The sequence below is a fragment of the Mustela lutreola genome, chromosome 16 (genome assembly GCF_030435805.1).
Source record: "Mustela lutreola isolate mMusLut2 chromosome 16, mMusLut2.pri, whole genome shotgun sequence".
Lineage (NCBI taxonomy): Eukaryota > Metazoa > Chordata > Mammalia > Carnivora > Mustelidae > Mustela > Mustela lutreola.
In genome coordinates, this window is record NC_081305.1 from 37,544,580 (window position 1) to 37,567,165 (window position 22,586).

Sequence of the window (22,586 nt, forward strand, 5' to 3'; positions counted from 1 at the left end):
TCACTCAGTATAATCTCCCCCAGTCCCATCCATACTGATGCAAGAGTTGGGTATTCATCCTTTCTGGAGGCTGAGTAATATTGCTTTGTATATATGAACCACATCTTCTTATCCATTCATCTGTTAAAGGGCATCTCATCTCCTTCCACAGTTTGGCTATTGTGGACATTGCTTCTATGAACATTGGGATGTGGTTAAAACCCAGTAGTGCAATTGCAGGGCCATAGGGTAGCTTTAATTCTCTGTGGAATTTCCACACTGTTTTCCGAAATGGCTGCACTAACTTGCATTCCCACCAACAGTGTAAGAGGGTTCCCCTTTTCCCACATCCTCTCCAACATTTGTTCTTTCCTGCCTTGTTAATTTCTGCCATTCTAACTGGTATAAGGTAATATCTCATTGTTGTTTTTTTAAATTTTTTTCAATTTATTTATTTTCAGAAAAACAGTATTCATTATTTTTTCACCACACCCAGTGCTCCATGCAATCCGTGCCCTCTATAATACCCACTACCTGGTACCCCAACCTCCCACACCCCCGCCACTTCAAACCCCTCACATTGTTTTTCAGAGTCCATAGACTCTCGTGATTCACCTCCCCCTCCAATTTACCCCAACTCCCTTCTCCTCTCTAACACCCCTTGTCCTCCATGATATTTGTTATGCTCCACAAATAAGTGAAGCCATATGATAATTGACTCTCTCTGCTTGACTTATTTCACTCAGCATAATCTCTTCCAGTCCCGTCCATGTTGCTACAAAAGTTGGGTATTCATCCTTTCTGATGGAGGCATAATACTCCATAGTGTATATGGACCACATCTTCATTATCCATTCATCTGTTGAAGGGCATCTTGGTTCTTTCCACAGTTTGGTGACCGTGGCCATTGCTGCTATAAACATTGGGGTACAGATGGCCCTTCTTTTCACGACATCTGTATCCTTGTGGTAAATACCTAGGAGTACAATTGCAGGGTCCTAGGGAAGCTCTATTTTTAATTTCTTGAGGAATCTCCACACTGTTCTCCAAAGAGGCTCCACCAGCTTGCACTCCCACCAACAGTGGAAGAGGGTTCCCCTTTGTCCACATCCTCTCCAACACATGTTGTTTCCTGTTTTGTTAATTTTGGCCATTCTAACTGGTGTAAGGTGATATCTCAATGTGGTTTTAATTTGAATTTCCCTGAGGGCTAATGATGATGAACATTTTTTCATTTGTCTGATAGCCATTTGTATGTCTTGATTGGAGAAGTGTCTGTTCATATCTTCTTCCCATTTTTTGATATGTTTGCCTGTTTCATGTGTGTTAAGTTTGAGGAGTTCATTATAGATCCTGGATATCAACCTTTTGTCTGTGTTGTTTTGATTTTAATTTCCCTGATGGCTAATGATGATGAATATTTTTTCACATGTCTGCTAGTCATTTGTATGTCTTCATTGGAGTAGTGTCTGTTCATGTCTCCTGTCCATTTTTTGACTTGATTATCTGTCTTTTGGGTGCTGGTTCAAGGAGTTCTTTCTAGATCTATCAGCGCTTTGTCTGTAGTGTCATTTGCAAAATTTTTCTCTCATTCTGTGACTGCCTCTTTGTTTTGTTGAATGTTTCCTTTGTTGTGCAGAAGCTTTTGATCTTGAAGAAGTCCCGAATGTTCATTTTTGCTTTTGATTTCCTTGCCTTTGGAAACGTGTCTTGAAAGGAGTTGTTGTGACAAATGTCAAAGAGGTTACCGCCTATGTTCTTCTCTAGAATTCCTATCTAATATTGAGATATTTCATCCATTGTGAGTTTATCTTTGTGTATGGTGTAAGGGAATGGTCGAGATTCATTCTTCTCTATGTAGCTGTCCAATTTTCCCTGCACCATACATCGAAGAGATTGTCTTTTTTCCATTGGCTAATTTTTCCTTCCTTAATTGAAGATTATTTGACCATAGAATTGAGGGTCCATATCTGGGCCCTTTATGCTATTCCATTGGTCTGTGCATCTGTTTTTGCACCAGTACAATGCTGACTTGATTTTCATAGCTTTGTAATAAAGTTTGAAATCAGGCGATGTGATGCCCCCAATTTTGTTTTTCTTTTTCAACATTTCCTTGGTGATTTGGGGTCTTTTCAGGTTCCATACAAATTTTAGGATTGTTTGTTCCAGCACTTAGGAAAATGTCATTGGCATTTTGATTGGGATGGCATTGAAAGATAGATTGCCCTGGGCAGCATAGACATTTTAACAATGTTCATTCTGCTGATCCATGAGCATGGAATGTTTTTCCATCTTTTTGTGTCTTCTTCAGTTTCTTTCATGAGTGTTCTATAGTTTCTTGAGTTTAAATTCTTTACCTCTTTGGTAAGGTTTATTCCGAGGTATTTAAGGGATTTTGATGCTTTAGTAATTCAGATCGATTCCCTAATTTCTCTTTCTACAGTTACATTGTTAGTGAATGGGAAAGCAACTGATTTCTATGCATTGATTTTGTGTCCTGCCACATTACTGAATTGCTGTATGAGTTCGAGTAATCAGGGGTTGGAGTCTTTTAGGTTTTCCACATAAAATACCATGTCATCTGTGGAGAGAGAGAAATTGATTTCTTCCTTGCCAATTTGAATACCTTTTCTTTCTTTTTGGTGTCTGATTGCTGTTATCAGGACTTCTAGTACTATGCTGAACAACAGTGGTGGGAGTGGACATTCTTGTAGTTTTCCTGATCTTATGGAAAAGGCTTTACCCCAAAGATATGGATGTCATGAAGAGAAGCGCCATTTGTACCCCAATGTTTATAGCAGCAATGACCATGGTCGCCAAACTGTGGAAAGAACCAAGATGTCCTTCAACGGATGAATGGATAATGAAGATGTGGTCCATATACACTATGGAGTATTATGCCTCCATTAGAAAGGACGAATACCCAACTTTTGTAGCAACATGGACGGGACTGGAAGAGATTATGCTGAGTGAAATAAGTCAAGTAGAGAGAGTCAACTATCATATGGTTTCACTTATTTGTGGAACATAACAAATAGCATGGAGGACATGGGGAGTTAGAGAGGAGAAGGGAGTTGGGGGAAATTGGAAGGGGGAGGTGAACCATGAGAGACTATGGACTCTGAAAAACAATCTGAGGGGTTTGAAGTGGGGGGGGGGTTTGGGGTACCAGATGGTGGGTATTATAGAGGGCACGGATTGTATGGAGCACTGGGTGTGGTGCAAAAATAATGAATACTGTTATGCTGAAAATAAATAAAAAATAAATTAAAAAAAGAAAAGGCTTATATGTTAATAAAAATAGAAGGAAGGAAGGAAGGAAGGAAGGAAGGAAGGAAGGAAGAAAGAAAGAAAGAAAGAAAGAAAGAAAGAAAGAAAAGTCTCTCAGCTTTTCCCCATTGAGAATGATATTTCCTGTGGGCTTTTCATAGATGGTTTTTATGAAATTGTGGAATGTTCCCTAAATCCCTACAATCTGGAGAGTTTTAATATTGAAGGAATGCTGTGTTTTGGAGCTCCTTGGTGGATCAGTCATTATGTGTCTGCATTCTGCTCAGGTCATGATCCCTGGGTCTGGGGTGAAGCCCCATATTGCGCTCCTTGCTGGGAGGGAGGCCTGCTTCCCCCTCTCCCACTCTCCCTGCTTGTGTTTCTTCTCTTACTGTGTCTCTCTATGAAATAAATAAATAAATAAATAAAATCTTTAAAAGAAAAAGAATGCTGTGTTTTGTCAAATGCTTTTTCTGCATCAGTTGAGAGAATCTTATGGTTCTTTTCTCTTCTCTTATTAATGTCCGTGTGTGTGTGTGTGTGTGTGTGTGTGTGTGTGTGTGTCCCACAGCCATGACTAGGACCCAGCCTCCTGTAGCAGCACGCAGCAACAAGATGCAATGGAAGCAACAACACACCCATCCCATCCCTGCCTCCACCACAGATGGCAAGAAGCCCAGAGCCAGGCAGGCAGACAGGACCTGCCAAAAATGAGCACTGCTTAGGTCAGCCTGGGTGCAGAACAGCAGGAATGGCTTAGTTAGTGGAATGGGCCTGGGTGGACCCCCACCCTGCCCACAGGCTGTATGGCCTCTGCTGCCGTGGACAGGCCTCAGATCCTCTCTAGCCCACCAGGAGGCTGGGACAGTACAATGAGCCAATGACCGAGCCAATGAATTCACACTTCTGAGAGTTATTTTCTCTTGCTGGGCACAAGCAAGTGCATCATAAAGCCCTGATTTCTCTCCTGGGTTCCATCCTGCTCTCTGTCCTCCAATCACTTAGCAGCCCCTGCTGCAGAGCCCAGGCCAGGTCTGTGTGGCCCATGACCCACCAACAATCTGGCAAGGAGGCCACCAACTCCGGCTGTTTACATTTCTCTCTCTCCTCTGCAGCTCCAAGAAGTTTCCTTGCAATCAAATGTAGGTAATCAAAGACTTCCCAGCCCCAACAGCTCTGCTCCTGAAGGCTTCTGCAGAGCCTGCTCCCTCTGTTGGCCTTGTGGCTCCAAAAGGCTCTTAAACCAGCCCTCAAATCTCTCCCCAGGAAGGAAGACCCCTCCTCACCCGCAGATCCGCAGACATTTGTAGAGAATTTTATGGTCAGTAATAATACTAATAACACCTTCAGTGTCCCTGGGTCCTTTTCCAAGGAGGCTCAGAGCACATGGTGTGGGCCCCCACAGCACTGAGCTGCTGTTGCATTCCCAGTGTGCGGGTGGAAAGGAGGGATCACCCTAAGTGTCGTGTCCCCCAGAGGCTAAACACTCCAGGAGAAAGGTGGGTCTTCTCCCCTTCCTAGTGTGGGTGTACTCCTTAAGTGGTGTGCCTTAATCAAGGGCAATGATGAGCTGCTCAGCCTGGAGCCTGGAGAACAGTGAAGGGTGAGGAGGCGGATCTGGGACCCTAAGTGTGATGCTGATTGGACCCCAGGACCTCAGACAATCTCACGGCTCCAAAGCCTGGGCCCAATCCCCAGGTGGTACACGTTTTATATGTTTTAAGATAGGCTGGAGTCGGTTACTATCAGCTGCCACCTAACCTTGGCCCAGTATGTGCCACGCTCCATCACACCTGATGAAGACCAGAACTAATGTGTGGGGAATACCTGCTACATCCCAGGCACCTTCTGAGTTACTTTAGTTAGCCTTCACAGAAGCCCTATCAGTAGCCGCACTTCACTGATGAGGATACTGTGGCACAGAAAGGTCAAGGAACCCATCCAAGGTCACACAGCAAGCACCTCAGGCCATCTGTCCCCAGACCCTGCATTCTAGATGAGCATGCTGGTCTGACTCAAAAGAGCACAGTGACTTCTGGCATCTTGAGAGCAGAAGTAGGACAGAGGCTAGGGTATGTGGAGGATAAAGTGACTTCCCCACATTACACCTCCTCTACTATGGGACTATGAGGGCCTTGACACAATCTTGGTCCCCAGTGAGGCAGGAGCATGTCATGTTCTCAGGGTGGGCTCCCTAGGCAAGGTTTGTGTGTGTGATGCCGAGAAGCCACTCTGGCCAGGCCCTCAGTGTGGCTGGGGGTTCTGAGCAAGGGTCTGTAAGGTCATTGCAGAAAGAACCAGAATAGACAGGGGTACTGCTGGGTGTGGGGGGAAGCAGGGGCTGCAGGTATGGTCGCCAGAGCTCTGTCAGAAGCTACTGCCAAGTCTCAAGGAAAGAGGACAGTGAGCAGAAGGGACTTCCCCAACTTCAGCCACGGCACCTCCTTCTTGGTCTGGCTTACCTCTGGGACTCCCACAAGGAGTCTCATTTGGGCAAAGACCTTTCCTCAGCTGACAGGAGGTTCAGTCTAAAAGTGCTGACGGCATCTCCTCCACCACATGGGGACCTTCTGCCTGAGAATGAAGTCAACAGAGAGGAAAGTAGAGACAAAGCAAGAACGATTCCTGTCGATATTGTTTAAGCCCCTGGATCCAGCTATGACTGAAAACCCTAGACTTTTTGACAGCCAGGGCCAGTTATTAGTTGATACTCTTTCAAATTTCACTTGAGCCTGTTGACTCAGGTTTCCACCATTTTCATTTGAATGAATCTGGACAAATATGGGTCCACAGTAGAATAAGTCCCCTGCTTTCCCCTGCCTTCAGGAGGCTCTAGCCATCACGCTGGAGTGAGCAGCCTTAGCTATTTTGGAAGGACTATCCTTCCTTGTGTTCCATCAGGAGGAGAAGTGGCAGCTGGCACAGAGCCACCCATTCTCCCTGAGGACTTGGAGGCCGGGATGAAGGACCAGCAAGTGTGGTGATTCCCAGACGCTCCCTCTCCTAGCATGGCACCTCGGACAGGTTCTCTACATGTAGCCTGAGGAAGCTTCTAGCAACAACCAGTAACTTCTCTCCCTCACTCAAAACTATCCAGTTCTCATGCATTTCGATTGCCCCCAACCCATCCCAGCCTCTCCATTCACCCTTCCTCCCTGGGCCCCAGGTTTCCTGGCCTATTGTTTCATAAGAACAAGCCTGGCTTGCTCAACCTCCAGGCCTCATACTCACAGTGGCTTAGCACAGTGGGAGGGCCACTCATCCATCACATCTGGTTCCTCCTGTTTGTGTGACTTAGCCCCATGGTCATCTACCCCCCCCCCCGGGGCCTTCTCTGATGAGCCCAAACCAGTCACTCTGCCTTCCTTTGTAGCTAAGATGGATGCTTGTCACAGTCCTTTTTGATTAGCTGCTTCTCTCCACTGGAACTTAGCATTGCTGTGACCCCATAGCTTGGAAGAGGGCCCCACCCCTAGGGCACTCAGTAAACTCTTGTTAAATGAATGAATGAATGAAGAACACAACCTCCAAGGCCTTGCCAACAACCTCCCTGTCTCCTGGTTACCTGCATCTCATCTTCACCCCACACATCCAGAGCAGCCCATCCTCATTATCCATCCTCATTCCAGAGCAGTCCAGGGTCCATGGGCAAGAGTCTTTATTCTTCCCCCTAAAAGCCACCTCAGCAACCTATGTCAGCTCTCTGGTCACCCCGGGAGTGAAAGGCCTCCTGCAGTGTCTCTGACAGCAGCCACTCTGGAACACGGCTTCACCCATCCTGCCATCCCCAAGGGAGGTGGGCTGGCAGAGCCCGTTCTAAAGAGCAGTGGCCAAGGAAGTGGTGTTTTTTTTTTTTTCTTCTATATGAGGGAAACAATTCATCATCCTTACCAAACAAGAATGACAATTTACAGAAAGTTATGCCCTGAATTCATAATGTGGAATGAGCAGAAATAGTACTATAGTAATCCATCCCCACTGACTCGTTATTTTATATGCACATGCTAACATTTTTTTTCTGCCCAGTTTTAAATATTTTTATTGAAGCGTAGTTGACACACAATGTTACATTAGTTTCAGGTGTACCACATAGTATTTGACAATTCTATACATTATGCTTTGCTCCCAAGTGTAGCTACCATCTGACACCATATACTGCTCTTATAATAACATTGATTTAGTCCCTATGCTGTATTATCTGCCCAATTTTTAAATTTTATTTTATTTTTTCAGTGTTCCAAGATTCATTGTTTATGCACCACACCCAGTGCTCCATGCAATACGTGCCCTCCATAATACCTACCACCAGGCTCACCCAACTTCCCACACCCCTCCCCTCCAAAACCCTCAGTTTGTGTCTTAGAGTCCACAGCCTCTCATGGCTCATCTCACCCACCCACCCCCCGATTTCCCCCAACTCACTTCTCCTCTCCTTCTTTCAATGTCCTCTGTGCTATTCCTTATGCTCCACAAGTAAGTGAAACCATATGATAATGGACTCTCTCTGCTTGACTTATTTCACTCAGCATAATCTCCTCTAATCCCATCCATGTTAAGCCAGGACTTTAGAGAAAGGACATTTTGATCACTTCTGAAGTTTGCCGAGCAAACCCCTCACTCTCAGGCATGCGGTCTTTGTACTAGATATTTCCATCATGGCTTCCCACAGGCTCCAGAAGCCAGCACATGGACATGCACAGGGACACACACACACAGCCACAGCCCCCTCTTGTTGGCATGACTCTGATTGAGGAGTTTTGTAGGTGCCAAGCTGTGGAAATGGAAGCTGGTAGAATGCACTAATAGTTGGCACCTGTGCCCAGTTTGCCTGAGGATGAGCTGCAGACTGTGGTGCCCACTGGGATTAGAGATGCTTTCTGGCCCTGGAGGAGAGGAGGGGCAGAGGAGAGCAGAGGCATGGAGGGCCAAGCCGGGCTGCCTCCAAGCCATGCAGAGGTGAGCTCATCAGAGCTGGCCATGGGCTGTAGTGATGCTGCACAGGAGGGAGCCAGTGATATCAATATCCTCATGCCCTAGGTCTCTGTGCTCCTGTAGAAGCCACTCATTCCAGGACCCTGTTGGCAGCCACCCTACCTCATCCTTCTCTCAGACCTCCAGCACAGAACAGATACAAACACATGGTAGACTGAGAGCCTCCTGAGATAGGAATGAGGCCACCAACATGCTCTCTTGCTTACCCTGGGCCTGGCACATCGTGGTTACTGGGGAAGTACCTCAAGTCTGAGTTAACGCCAGGTCAGAGGACTCCTTCTCTTGGGAGTGGGCCCTTCCCACTTTCCCACTGACACTTGGGTTGTGTGTGGCCTCCTCAGTATCCAGTGCTGCAAGCTGTAGGCAAGGAGGTGGTGTTCTTTCCACTGGGATCATCAGGAAAGGGACAATTATGCTAAACTAGGACTGGGCAATGATACAGGGACATGAGAAGCTGCATCCAAAAACACTCACTGAAGTGCACTCTCTCTCTCTGAACAAATATTTCAGAATATCCCAAACTTATGGGAAAAAATGACCTATGGACCCTCACAAGAGGGCCACAAGAGCAGCAAGGAAAAAGAGTGAGATGTACTCTTTTATGGAAGAAGCTCCAGGAAATGTTATTCTGGGAAAAGAAAGTAAGTTGAAAATAAAATAAGATTCAAATAATGCTTGCAACGTAATTTCACTTTTTAAAATCTTTTTTAAATATTTATTTATTTATGTATTTATTTAAGAGAGAGAGATTCTGAGGGAAGGGGCAAAGGGAGAGAAACAGACTCCCCTCTGAGCACAGAGCCAAACGCAGGGCTGAATTTCACAAACCTGAGATCATGACCTGAGCTGAAATCAGGAGATGGATGCTTAACCAACTGAGCCACCAAGATGCCTCAACTTCTTTTTGAATCTTACAAGAGGTTGCTGTATACTGTGATTGGGTGCATCCACACATATGCACACACACATATATGTGAAACGCACAGAGAAACCTGTGGAAGGGAACAACTCACAGCACCAACGATGTCCACCTCTGGGGTGAGAAGAGGAGCTAGTGAAAAATGGGTGTGTTAGCCTTATCTGTAATGTTTGCATTACTCTTATCATGATGAGATGTACTCATCCATGCTTCTATAAAATTATTAATCAGTATAAAAGGAATGAAATGCAAACTAAACTGGTCTCTGCCATCACATTCCTGATCATAGTCCAAGGTTGGACAGTCCACCCAACCCAAACCATTTTGAAGTTCTTTATATCTATACCATTCATTCATTCATTCATGCATGCATGCATTCAATATGTACCATTTTCCTGTCATTTATTCATCCCAACAAGTATTTACTGAGCACCCACTTTAGGTTCTGGGCTGCAACAGAGAACAAAATAGATAAGGTCCCCACCCCAGGATTTCATATCCATGTGCATATATGCACATACACATTTGCATATGTGTGTCTCCTCCATAGTCCCACTGGCCACCTGGAGAGAAGGGAAAGGAACAATGGCAGTTGTTGTCCCTCACCTTTGAATGGAAGGACAGGTGAAGAAGAAAAGGAACAGCATTAGGCTGTCCCAAAGCATATGAAAATCACATATTGGCCAGGAAATAAGATGACATCAGGCCTTTTTTCTTATGTAATTGGCTGCTCCCATATTGGGGGCATAGATATTTACAATTGTTAGATCATCTTGGTGGATAGTCTCTTTAAGAATGATGTAGTGTAAGAGGTTTCCCCTTTCTCCACATCCCCTCCAACACATGTTGTTTCCTGCCTTGTTAATTTTGGCCATTCTAACGTGTAATGTGATATCTCAATGTGCTTTTAATTTGAATCTCCCTGATAGCTAGTGATGATGAACATTTTTTCATGTGTCTGATAGCCATTTGTATGGTGCAACCTCTTTGGAGAACAGTGTGGAGATTCCTCAAGAAATTAAAAATAGAACTTCCCTATGACTCTGCAATTGCACTCCTGGGTATTTACCCCAAGGATACAGATGTCCTGAAAAGAAGGGCCATCTGTACCCCAATGTTTACAGCAGCGATGGCCACGGTCGCCAAACTGTGGAAAGAACCAAGATGCCCTTCAATGGATGAATGGATAAGGAAGATGTGGTCCGTATACACTATGGAGTATTATGCCTCCATCAGAAAGGATGAATACCCAACTTTTGTAGCAATGTGGACGGGACTGGAAGAGATTATGCTGAGTGAAATAAGTCAAGCAGAGAGAGTCCATTATCATATGTTTTCACTTATTTGTGGAGCATAACAAATAGCATGGAGGACAAGGGGAGTTAGAGAGGAGAAGGGATTTGGGGGATATTGGAAGGGGAGGTGAACCATGAGAGACTATGGACTCTGAAAAACAATCTGAGGGGTTTGAAGTGGGGGGGGGGTGGGAGGTAGGGTACCAGGTAGTGGGTATTATAGAGGGCACGGATTGCATGGAGCACTGGGTGTGGTGCAAAAATAATGAATACTGTTATGCTGAAAATAAATAAAAAATAAATTTTAAAAAGGGAATAAACTAAACTAAAATTTAAAAAAAAAAGAAATTCAAAAAACAGAAATGCAAAAGAAAAACATAGGTATATGTATCAAAAAGTTCAGGTTAGAAGGTTATTATGGAATTTGATGTACTGACAGTTCACTGTGATGGTAAATAGGTTAAAAAAATTATCTATAAAAAAATGAAGCAGAGTAGTGGGAACGAGTAAAAAATAAAAGCTTTCCTATGAAATAGTGGTGGTTGTTCTCTTGTTCTTTTTTTTTTTTTTTTCTTTCTTGGTTTGTTTTCTGGGGGAGGGGCCTGCCACGTGGGTTTTCAGTCAATGATGTTCCCTGAGTTAAGTCCTCCCGCCCCCCTCAAGGGGGAGGGCTCTGAGGAAACTGGTTTTTGTTTGTTTTTTTTTTTTTCAGGCTTTTGTTCTCTGGCGGTTTTTATGTTTGTTCACTCCCCCCCCCTCACCTTGACTGCTTTTGATGGTTTTTGTAGTTTTAGAGGAAAACAAACTGCACCCTGACCTCCCTCTCAGAGAGAAGCCTCAGTCTGGCTGCAGAGCCTAAATAAGTTCCCCCTTGGCTGCTGGCAGAGCAGGTTCTGAGTCGCGATCCCTGGAGATGCAGGATCTTTTTGCTTGTACCCAAAACCAAGGCAGCAGTGGCTGGAAGCTCCAGACCACCAGAGAGGTTCCAAGCAGCGATCGCACACTGAGATTTTCCCACTGGCCCGGGCTGGGATGCCTGGTCTTTCTGGGTCTAAGAGTGCCAGGCTTGCATGCACCTCTTTCAGGGGAGGCTGTGGGTCGCCCATGCATTTCAGGCTCTGAGAACAGGGCGCAGGTCCGAGAGCACCAGGCTGGGCCTTTGCGCACCTCTCTCAGGGGAGCTTGGGGTGCACGTCTTAGGCTCTGAAACAATGGCGCGGGTCAAAGAGCGCCGGCTGGGCCTTTGTACCTCTCTCAGGGGAGGATGAGGGGCACGCGTATCTCAGGCTCTGCAGCAGGGCTCGAGCGTTCTGCCATCTGGCGTGGCTCCCATCCCCTCACAGGAGCCAGAACCCACGCATTCTCGGGCGTGCTGGTGGCTTAGGGACCAAGACCTGGTTTCTCTGCCACACTCTCTCTGGCTCAGCGCCAGGGGAGACTGTCCTGGGACCAGGAACTTAAGCCCCTGTCCCTAGCCTCCCTGATTCCCACAATTTCCCCCCTGTGACCCTTTGCTCTTTTTGAGTGCTTTCAACCATGTCTCCAAGTTAATGCTGATCCCCAGACACAGGGCACTCTCGGATTGGGGTATTACTTTCCAACTGGTCGCCTCTGGTGGCTCCCTCCCTCTTTATTTTATCTTCAGATTTCAGTCCGCCTTTCCCACTCCGCTTTACCTGCCCACTGGTGTCTTCTGCCCCTGTAGAGACCCAGACGTGTATAATTCTGATCACAGGCAGATTTCTTGGATGATCAGAGTTCTTTGGTAGGTAATCAGCTCACTTTAGGGTACAGGTTGAAAAGGTGCCTCCTCCTACTTCCCTGCCACCTTGCCCCCCACCCGAAAAAAACTTTTGAGATTTCATCAAAATTAAAAAGTTTCTGTCATATACTTTTATCAGTCTTTTTGTTTGTATTTTTGTTTGTATACTTCCTAAATCTTACCTTAGGGCCCATTTTGGGCTGAACCTTCTCTTTTACCTTCCCTTTTCTCTCTCTCTCTCTCTCTCTCTCTCTCGCGCGCGCGCGCGCGCGCACGTGCGCGCTTTTTCTTTTTCTTTTCTTTTGTCTCTCCTTTGGGTGGGGAATCCTGATCGCTCAGAAGTGTTCCAGGGTGCACCTTGAATGCAACATGGTCAATACATCCAACTACATCCGTTCAGTCATCTCTCACCAAAATGACTAGGAAGAGGAATGCCCAACAGAAGAAAAATACAGAGGATGGGCATTCTGCAACAGAGTTAATGGGTATCAACATAGACAATATGTCAGAAAGAGAATTCAGGCTAACAATTATCCAGGCAATAGCTAGGTTGGAAAAAGCCATGCTGAGCTGAAAGCGACGAGAGATGATGTTCACAATGTTAGGACAGAGCTAAAAGCAACCAGGGCTGAGGTTCACAATGCTCTCGATGAGTTCCAATCTAATCTAAGTTCTCTCAAAGCTAGGGTAACTGAGACAGAAGATAGAATCAGTGATCTGGAGGACAAACAAATAGAGATAAAGGATCACGAGGAAGCCTGGAAGAAACAGCTTAGAAGCCACAAAAACAGAATCAGGGAAATAAATGATGCCATGAAACATTCCAACGTCAGAATTATTGGAATCCCTGAAGGGGAGGAGAAAGAAAGAAGTCTAGAAGACATAGTGAAACAAATTCTTCATGAAAATTTTCCCAATACCACGAATGGAACCAGCATTCATGTACTAGAGGCCGAATGGTCTCTGCACAAGATTATAGATTCCAGAAAAACATCAAGGCACCTGATAGCCAAATTGAGGAATCATAATTGTAGATATAACCTCTTGAAAGCTGGTAGGACAAAGAGGCTCCTTACTTACAGAGGAAAGCCCATCAGAATAAAGTCAGACCTGTCCACAGAGACCTGGCAAGCCAGAAAGGGCTGGCAAGATATATTCAGGGCACTAAATGAGAAGAACATGCAGCCAAGAATACTTTATCCAGCAACACTGACATTCAAAATGGATGGAGAGATAAAGAGTTTCCAAGATCGGCAAGGCTTAAAAGACTATGTAACCACCAAGCCAACAACGCAGGAAATATTAAGGGGGGGGGGGTACTATAAAAGAGGAAAAATCTTAAGAATAGCATTGAACAGAAATATAGAGACAATCCACAGAAGGAAAGACTTCAAAGGTAACACGATGTCAATAAAAACGTTTCTATCAATAATCACTCTCAATGTGAATGGCCTAAATGCACCCATAAAATGGCACAGGGTTGCAGATTCGATAAAACGCCAGTACCCATTCATATGTTGTCTACAAGAGACCCATTTTGAACTTAAAGATACACCCAGACTGAAAGTGAAGGGATGGAGAAGCATCTTTCATGCCAATGGGCCTCAAAAGAAGGCCGGGGTAGTGATTCTCATATCAGATAAATTAGATTTTAAACTAAAAACTATAGTCAGAGATACAGAAGGACATTACATAATTCTTAAAGGGAATATCCACCAAGAAGATCTAACAATTGTAAACATCTATGCCCCCAATATGGAAGCAGCCAATTACATAAAAAAACTGTTAATCAACATAAAGAGTCATATTGATATGAATACAGGAATCCTAGGAGATCTTAACACGCCTCTCTCAGAAATAGATCATCAAAGCAGAAAAATAAATAAACAAGAGCACTGAATGACACTTTGAACCAGATGGACCTCATAGATATATACAGAACATTCCACCCTAAAACAGCAGAATATTCATTCTTCTCTAGTGCACATGGAACCTTCTCCAGAAGAGACCACATACTGGGTCACAAATCAGTACTCAACCGATACCAAAAGATTGAGATGATTCCCTGCACATTCTCAGATCACAATACTTTGAAACTGGAGCTCAATCACAAGGAAGAGTTCCGAAGGAACTCAACACCTGGAAGCTAAAGACCACCTTGCGTAAAAATGTTTGGATCAACCAGGAGATCAAAGAAGAACTGAAACAATTCATGGAAACCAATGACAATGAAGACACTTCGGTCCAAAACGTATGGGATACAGCAAAGGCGGTCCTAAGGGGGAAGTACATAGCCATACAAGCCTTTCTCAAAAAAATTGAAAAAGCCAGAGTACACTAGCTGTCTCTACACCTTAAAGAACTGGAGAATCAACAACAAATCAAATCAACTCCACACATAAGAAGGGAAATCATCAAGATTAGAGCTCAGATCGATGATGTAGAAACCAGAGATACAGTAGAACGTATCAATGAAACTAGAAGCTGGTTTTTTGAAAGAATCAATAAGATCAATAAACCATTGGCCACACTAATCCAAAAGAAAAGAGAGAAAGCTCAAATACATAAAATTATGAATGAAAAGGGAGAGATCACAACGAACACCAAGGAAGTAGAAATAATCATCAGAAGTTATTATCAACAGTTATATGCCAATAAGCTAAGCAACCTAGATGAAATGGATGCATTCCTGGAAAACTATAAACTCCCAAAATTGAACCAGGAAGAAATGGACAACCTGAATAGACCGATATCAAGTAACGAGACTGAAGCGGTGATCAAAAACCTCCCAAAAAACAAGAGCCCAGGACCTGATGGATTTCCTGGGGAATTCTACCAAACTTTCAGAGCAGAAATAACACCTATTCTCCTAAAGCTGTTTCAAAAAATTGAAGCAGAAGGAAAGCTTCCAGGCTCTTTCTATGAAGCCAGCATTACCCTGATCCCCAAACCAGGCAAAGACCCTACCAAAAAGGAGAATTTCAGACCAATATCACTGATGAATATGGATGCTAAGATTCTCAACAAGATCCTAGCCAACAGGATCCAACAGCACATTAAAAAGATTATCCACCATGATCAGGTGGGATTCATCCCTGGGCTACAAGGATGGTTCAACATTCGCAAATCAATCAATGTGATAGAACAAATTAATAAGAGAAGAGAGAAGAACCACATGGTCCTATCAATCGATGCAGAAAAAGCATTTTACAAAGTCCAGCATCCGTTCCTGATTAAAACGCTTCAAAGTATAGGGATAGAGGGAACATTCCTGACCTTCATCAAATCTATCTATGAAAGACCCACAGCAAATATCATCCTCAATGGGAAAAAGCTTGCAGCCTTTCCGTTGATATCAGGAACACGACAAGGATGCCCACTCTCACCAATCTTGTTCAACATAGTATTAGGAGTCCTAGCAACAGCAATCAGACAACAAGGAGAAATAAAAGGTATCCAAATTGGTAATGAAGAAGTCAAACTCTCTCTCTTCGCAGATGACATGATTCTTTATATGGAAAACCCAAAAGACCCCACCCCAAACTACTAGAACTCATACAGCAATTCAGCAACGTGGCAGGATACAAAGTCAATGTACAGAAATCAGTGGCTTTCTTATACACTAACAATGAAAATACAGAAAGGGAAATTAGAGAATCGATTCCATTTACTATAGCACCAAGAACCATAAGATACCTGGGAATAAACCTAAACAAAGAGGTAAAGGATCTGTACTCGAGGAACTACAGAACACTCATGAAAGAAATTGAAGAAGACACAAAAAGATGGAAGACCATTCCATGCTCTTGGATCAGAAGAATAAACATTGTTAAAATGTCTATACTGCCTAGAGCAATCTATACTTCCAATGCTATCCGATCAAAATTCCACCGGTATTCTTCAAAGAGCTGGAGCAAATAATCCAAAAATTTGTATGGAATCAGAAGAGACCTGGAATCACTAAGGAAATGCTGAAAAACAAAAATAAAACTGGGGGCATCACGTTACCTGATTTCAAGCTTTACTACAAAACTGTGATCACCAAGACAGCATGGTGCTGGCATAAAAACAGACACATAGACCAGTGGAACAGAATAGAGAGCCCAGATATGGACGCTCAACTCTATGGTCAAATAATCTTCGACAAAACAGGAAAAAATATACACTGGAAAAAAGACAGTCTCTTCAATAAATGGTGCTGGGAAAACTGGACATCTATAAGTAGAAGAATGAAACTCGACCATTCTCTTAACCATACACATAAACTCAAAATGGATAATAAAATTTTTTTAATTTATTTTTTATTTATTTTCAGCATAACAGTATTCATTATTTTTTTAATTTATTTTTTATTTTCAGCATAACAGTATTCATTATTTTTGCACCACACCCAGAGCTCCATGTAATCCCTGCCCTCTATAATACCACCACCTGGTACCCCGACCTCCAGATCCCTGCCCCTTCAAAACCCTCAGATTGTTTTTCAGAGTCCATAGTCTCTCGTGATTCACCTCCCCTTCCAATTTCCCCCAACTCCCTTCTCCTTCTCCCCATGACCTCCATGCTTTTCGTTATGCTCCACAAATAAGTGAAACCATATGATAATAGACTCTCTGCTTGACTTATTTCACTCAGCATAATCTCTTCCAGTCCCATCCATGTTGCTACAAAAGTTGGGTATTCGTCCTTTCTGATGGAGGCATAATACCTCATCGTGTATATGGACCACATCTTCCTTATCCATTCGTCCATTGAAGGGCGTCTTGGTTCTTTCCATAGTTTGATTTGAATCTCCCTGAAGGCTAGTGATGAGGAACATTTTTTCATGTGTCTGATAGCCATTTGTATGTCTTTATTGGTGAAGTGTCTGTCCATATCTTCTGCCCATTTTTTTATTGTCTTCTATTTTATTAAACTAGACATTAAAGATATCTTCAAAAATGTAAAAGAATGCTCTCTTTTTTATGAAATTTTTATTTTGGAAATTATAGTTGTTTCCTTTGAAATTATGTTATTTGTGCTAATATGTAAAGGTTTATTTTTGTTACTTTAAATAACTGTTTCAAAGTTTTCTTAATTTTAATTTTTAAATTAAATTAATTTATTTCTTTTCAGAAAAATAGTATTCATTATTTTTTCACCACACCCATTTTTTTGATATGATTGTCTGCTTTGTGTGTGTTGAGTTTGAGGAGTTCATTATAGATTCTGGATATCAACCTTTTGTCTATACTGTAATTTGAAAATATCTTCTCCCATTCCGTGGATTGCCTCTTTGTTTTGTTGACTGTTTGCTGTGCAGAAGCTTTTGATTTTGATGAAGTCCCAAAAGTTTATTTTCGCTTTTGTTTCCTTTGCCTTTGGAGACATATCTTGAAAGAAGTTGCTGTGGCTGATATTGAAGAACCACTTGGTCCTCTCAATCGATGCAGAAAAAGCATTTAACAAAATCCAGCATCCGTTCCTGATTAAAACGCTTCAAAGTATAGGGATAGAGGGAACATTCCTGACCTTCATCAAATCTATCTATGAAAGACCCACAGCAAATATCATCCTCAATGGGAAAAAGCTTGCAACCTTCCCATTGCGATCAGGAACACAAGGATGCCCTCTCTCACCACTCTTGTTCAACATAGTATTAGAAGTCCTAGCAACAGCAATAAGACAACAAATAGAAATAAAAGGTATCCAAATTGGTGATGAGTAGGTCAAAGACATTTTTACCTGTGTTCTCTAGGATTTTGATGGATTCCATTCTCTCATTTAGGTCTTTCATCCATTTTGATTTTATCCTTGTGAATTGTGCAAGAGAATGAACCAGTTTCATTATTTTTTCATCCTGTTTCAGTTTGGTAGTTCTAAATTTACAAGAATGCATCCATTTCTTCCCGATTGCCTCATTTGTTGGCATATAGTTGCTCATAATGTGTTTTTAAAATAGTGGTATTTTCTTGGTGTTGTCATGATCTCTCCCCGCTAATTCACAATTTTATTAATTTGGGTCGTTTCTCTTTTCTTTTGGATAAATCTAGCCAGAGGTTTATTGATCTTATTAATTCCTCTCCCTCTGCCTGTTGCTCTGCCTACTTGTGCTCTCTCTCTCTCTCTCTCTCATGACCTGTGTACCTCCCAAAGGACCAAAACTTATCACATTGGGATTAGGTTTCAACATACGAATTTTAGAGGAGACACACTCAGTTTGTGTCAGGCTCTCTTGGCTCAAGGATTCCCCATTGGCCTTGTAAAGCTTTCCCAGAACTGTTTTGAATTTTGAGACTTTTCTACCCAGTTCTTCCTTCTACCTCTCTTTCTGTGTATCCCACCAGTGGAGTAGTCTGCAGGCTCTCCCCACCTTTCCTGGAAACCTCTACTTTATCCTTCCTGGTCTTCCCTCCAATTCATGGACTGCCTGTCTGCTCCTGTCTTTGTTTTCTTACTGGAAAACCCAATCTAAACACGGATGTATCAGTGGTCCTCCAACACACAAAGTCTCAACCTCCAAACACTTTAATGTCTCCAGACTCCCTGCCTCTGCTCTGTCCTCTCTTCATCTCCTACTTCCCCAACTCTCATTTCTCTCATGCTTTCCATCTGGGGTAAGGTAAGAGCTACACCCTCTCTTCATATTTTAAGGAAACATTCTTTTACTTTTTTAATTAAAAATTTAATCAGTTGGGACACCTGGGTGGCTCAGTGGTTTAAAGCCTCTGCCTTCAGCTCAGGTCATGATCTCAGGGTCCTGGAATTAAGTCCAGCATCGGACTCTCTGCTCAGCAGGGAGCCTGCTTCCTCCTCCTCCTCCTCCTCTCTCTCTCTCTCTGCCTGACTCTCTGCCTACTTGTGATCTGTCAAGTAAATAAATAATATATTTTAAAAATAAGCAATTTAATCTTTAAATTTCATTTTTTAAAAATTTTTTATAAACACATATTTTTATCCCCAGGGGTACAGGTCTGTGAATCAACAGCTTTACACACTTTACAGCACTCACCAAAGCACATACCCTCCCCAATGTCCATAATCCCACCCCCTTCTCCCAAACCCCCTCCCCCCAGCAACCCTCAGTTTGTTTTGTGAGATTAAGAGTCACTTATGGCTTGTCTCCCTCCCAATCTTTAAATTTCTTTTTAAATTGAAACATTGTTGCCATATAACATTGTTAGTTTCAGGTATACAATATAATGATTCAAAGTTTGTACATAGTGAAACCATATTATAATTGACTTTCTCTGCTTTACTTAATTCACTCAGCATAATCTCCTCCAGTCCCATCTATGTTGATACAAAAGTTGAGTATTCATCTTTTCTGAGGGCTACATAATATTCCATTGTATAAATATACCATATCTTTTTTATCCATTTGCCTGTTGAAGGGTATTGTGGCTCCTTCTGCAGTTAGGCAATTGTGGCCATTGCTGCTATCAACATTGGGATACATATGGCCCTTCTTTTCACTACATCTGTATCTTTGGGGTAAATACCCAGTAGTGCAATTGCTCCTTGTTTTGTTGACTGTTTCCTTTGTTATGCAGAAGGTTTTGTTTTTTTATATATATATTTAACAGAGAGAGATCACAAGTAGGCAGAGAGGCAGGCAGAGAGAGAGGGGGAAGCACTCTCCCTGCTGAGCAGAGAGACCGATGTGGGGCTGGATCCCAGGACCCTGAGATCATGACCTGAGTCGAAGGCAGAGGCTTAACCCACTGAGCCACCCAGGCGCCCGAAGGTTTTTATCTTGATGGAGTCCCAAAAGTTCATTTTCACTTTGGTTTCCTTTGCTTTTGGAGACATGTCTTGAAAGAATTTGCCTGACTGATATCAAAGAGTTTTCTCCTCTAGGATTTTGATAGATCCCTGCCTCACATGGAGGTCTTTTATCCTGTTTGAGTTTATCTTTGTTTTGAAGGGGAGGGAGGGGATGGGTGAGCATGGTGGTAGGTATTAAAAAGGGCATGTATTGCATGGATCACTGGGTGTGGAGAATAAACAATGAATCATGGAACACTGAGTGAATAAAATAAAAAATTTTAAAAAATTGAATATAGTGGTGAGAGTGGGAATTCCTGTTGTGTTCCTGACCTTAAGGGACTAGCTATCAACTTTTCCCCATTGAGAATGTTATTAGCTGTGGGATTTTCATAGATGGTATTTACAACATGGAAGACTGTTCCTCTATTCCTATAATCTGAAGAGCTTTAATCAGGAATGGATGATGTATTTCGTCAAATGCTTTTTCTGTATCAATTGAGAGGATCACATAGTTTTTGTCTTTTCTTTTATTAAAGATTGATTTGTGGATGTTGAACCACGCTTGTGTCCGAGGAATAAATCCCATCAGTTGTGGTGGATAATCCTTTTTTTAATTATTATTTTTTATTATTTTATGTTAGTCGCCATTCAGTATATCATTAGTTTTTGATGTGGTGTTCCAAGATGTGTTGTTTACATGTAACACCCAATGCTCCATGCAGTATGTGCCTTCCTTAATACCCATCAGCCAGCCAACCCTGGACATCACGCTGCCTGATTTCAAGCTTTATTGCAAAGCTGTGATCACCAAGACAGAATGGTACTGGCACAAAAACAAGCAACAAACCAATGCTTGTAGAGAGCTGAGATTTGGACCCTAAAATCTATGGTCAAATAATCTTCAAAAAAGCAGGAAAAAGCATTCAATGGAAAGAAGAGAGTCTCTTCAACGAATGGTGCTGGGAAAATTGGACAGCTCTATACAGAATTCGACCATTATATTACACCATACAGAAAGATAAAGTCAAAATGGATGAAAGATCTCAATGTGATACAGGAATCCATCAAAGTCCTAGAGGAGAACATAGGAATTAACCTTTTTAAAATTGACCACAGCAATTTCTTTCAAGACACATCTCCAAAGGCAAAGAAAACGAAATCAAAAATGACCTTTTGGGATTTAATCAAGATAAAAAACCTTCTGCACAGCAAAGGAAACAATCAACAAAACAAGAAGGCAACCCGCAGAATGGAAGAAAATATTTGCAAGTGACACTAAGATGAAGGACTGATCTCCAAGAACTGTAAAGAACTACTAAAACTCAATACCCACAAAACAAATAAGTCAAAAAATGGGCACAGGAAATGAACAGACACCTCTCCAATAAAGACATACAAATGAATAATCCTTTTGATGTACTGTTGGACCCTACTGGATAGAAAATTGTTGAGAATTTTGACATCCATATCCATCAGAGATATTGGTCTGTAATTCTCTTTTTTTTAATTTATTTTTTATTTTCAGCATAACAGTATTCATTATTTTTTCACCACACCCAGTGCTCCATGCAATCCGTGCCCTCTATAATACCCACCACCTGGTACCCCAACCTCCCACCCCCTGGCCCTTCAAAACCCTCAGATTGTTTTTCAGAGTCCATAGTCTCTCATGATTCACCTCCCCTTCCAATTTACCCCAACTCCCTTCTCCCTTCTCCTCTCTATCTCCCCATGTCCTCCATGCTATTTGTTATGCTCCACAAATAAGTGAAACCATATGATAATTGCCTCTCTCTGCTTGACTTATTTCACTCAGCATAGTCTCTTCCATTCCTGTCCATGTTGCTACAAAAGTAATTCTCTTTTTTGATGGGGTCCTTGCCTGGTTTGGGGATCAAGGTAATTTTGGCTTCATAGTTTAGAAGTTTTCCTTCTGTTTCTATTTTTTTAAACAGCTTCAGTAGAATAGGTCTTATTTCTTCTTTAAATATTTTGGTTACTGGTTCCTTTACCTCTTTGTTTAGGTTTATTCCCAGGTATCTTATGGTTCTTGGTGCTATAGTAAATGGAATCGATTCTCTAATTTCCCTTTCTGTATTTTCATTGTTAGTGTATAAGAAAGCCACTGATTTCTGCACATTGACTTTGTATCCTGCCACGTTGCTGAATTGCTGTATGAGTTCTAGTAGTTTGGGGGTGGAGTCTTTTTGGTTTTCCATATAAAGAATCATGTCATCTGCAAAGAGAGAGAGTTTGACTTCTTCATTGCCAATTTGGATACCTTTTATTTTTCTTTGTTGTCTGATTGCTGTTGCTAGGACTTCTAATACTATGTTGAACAAGAGTGGTGAAAGTGGGCATCCTTGTCTTGTTCCTGATCTCAACGGGAAGGCTGCAAGCTTTTTCCCATTGAGGATGATATTTGCTATGTGTCTTTCATAGATAGATTTGATGAAGGTCAGGAATGTTCCCTCTATCCCTATACTTTGAAGCGTTTTAATCAGGAACGGATGCTGGATTTTTGTCAAATACTTTTTCTGCATCGATTGAGGTGGTTCTTCTCTCTTCTCATATTAATTTTTTGTATCACATTGATTGATTTGCGAATGTTGAACCATCC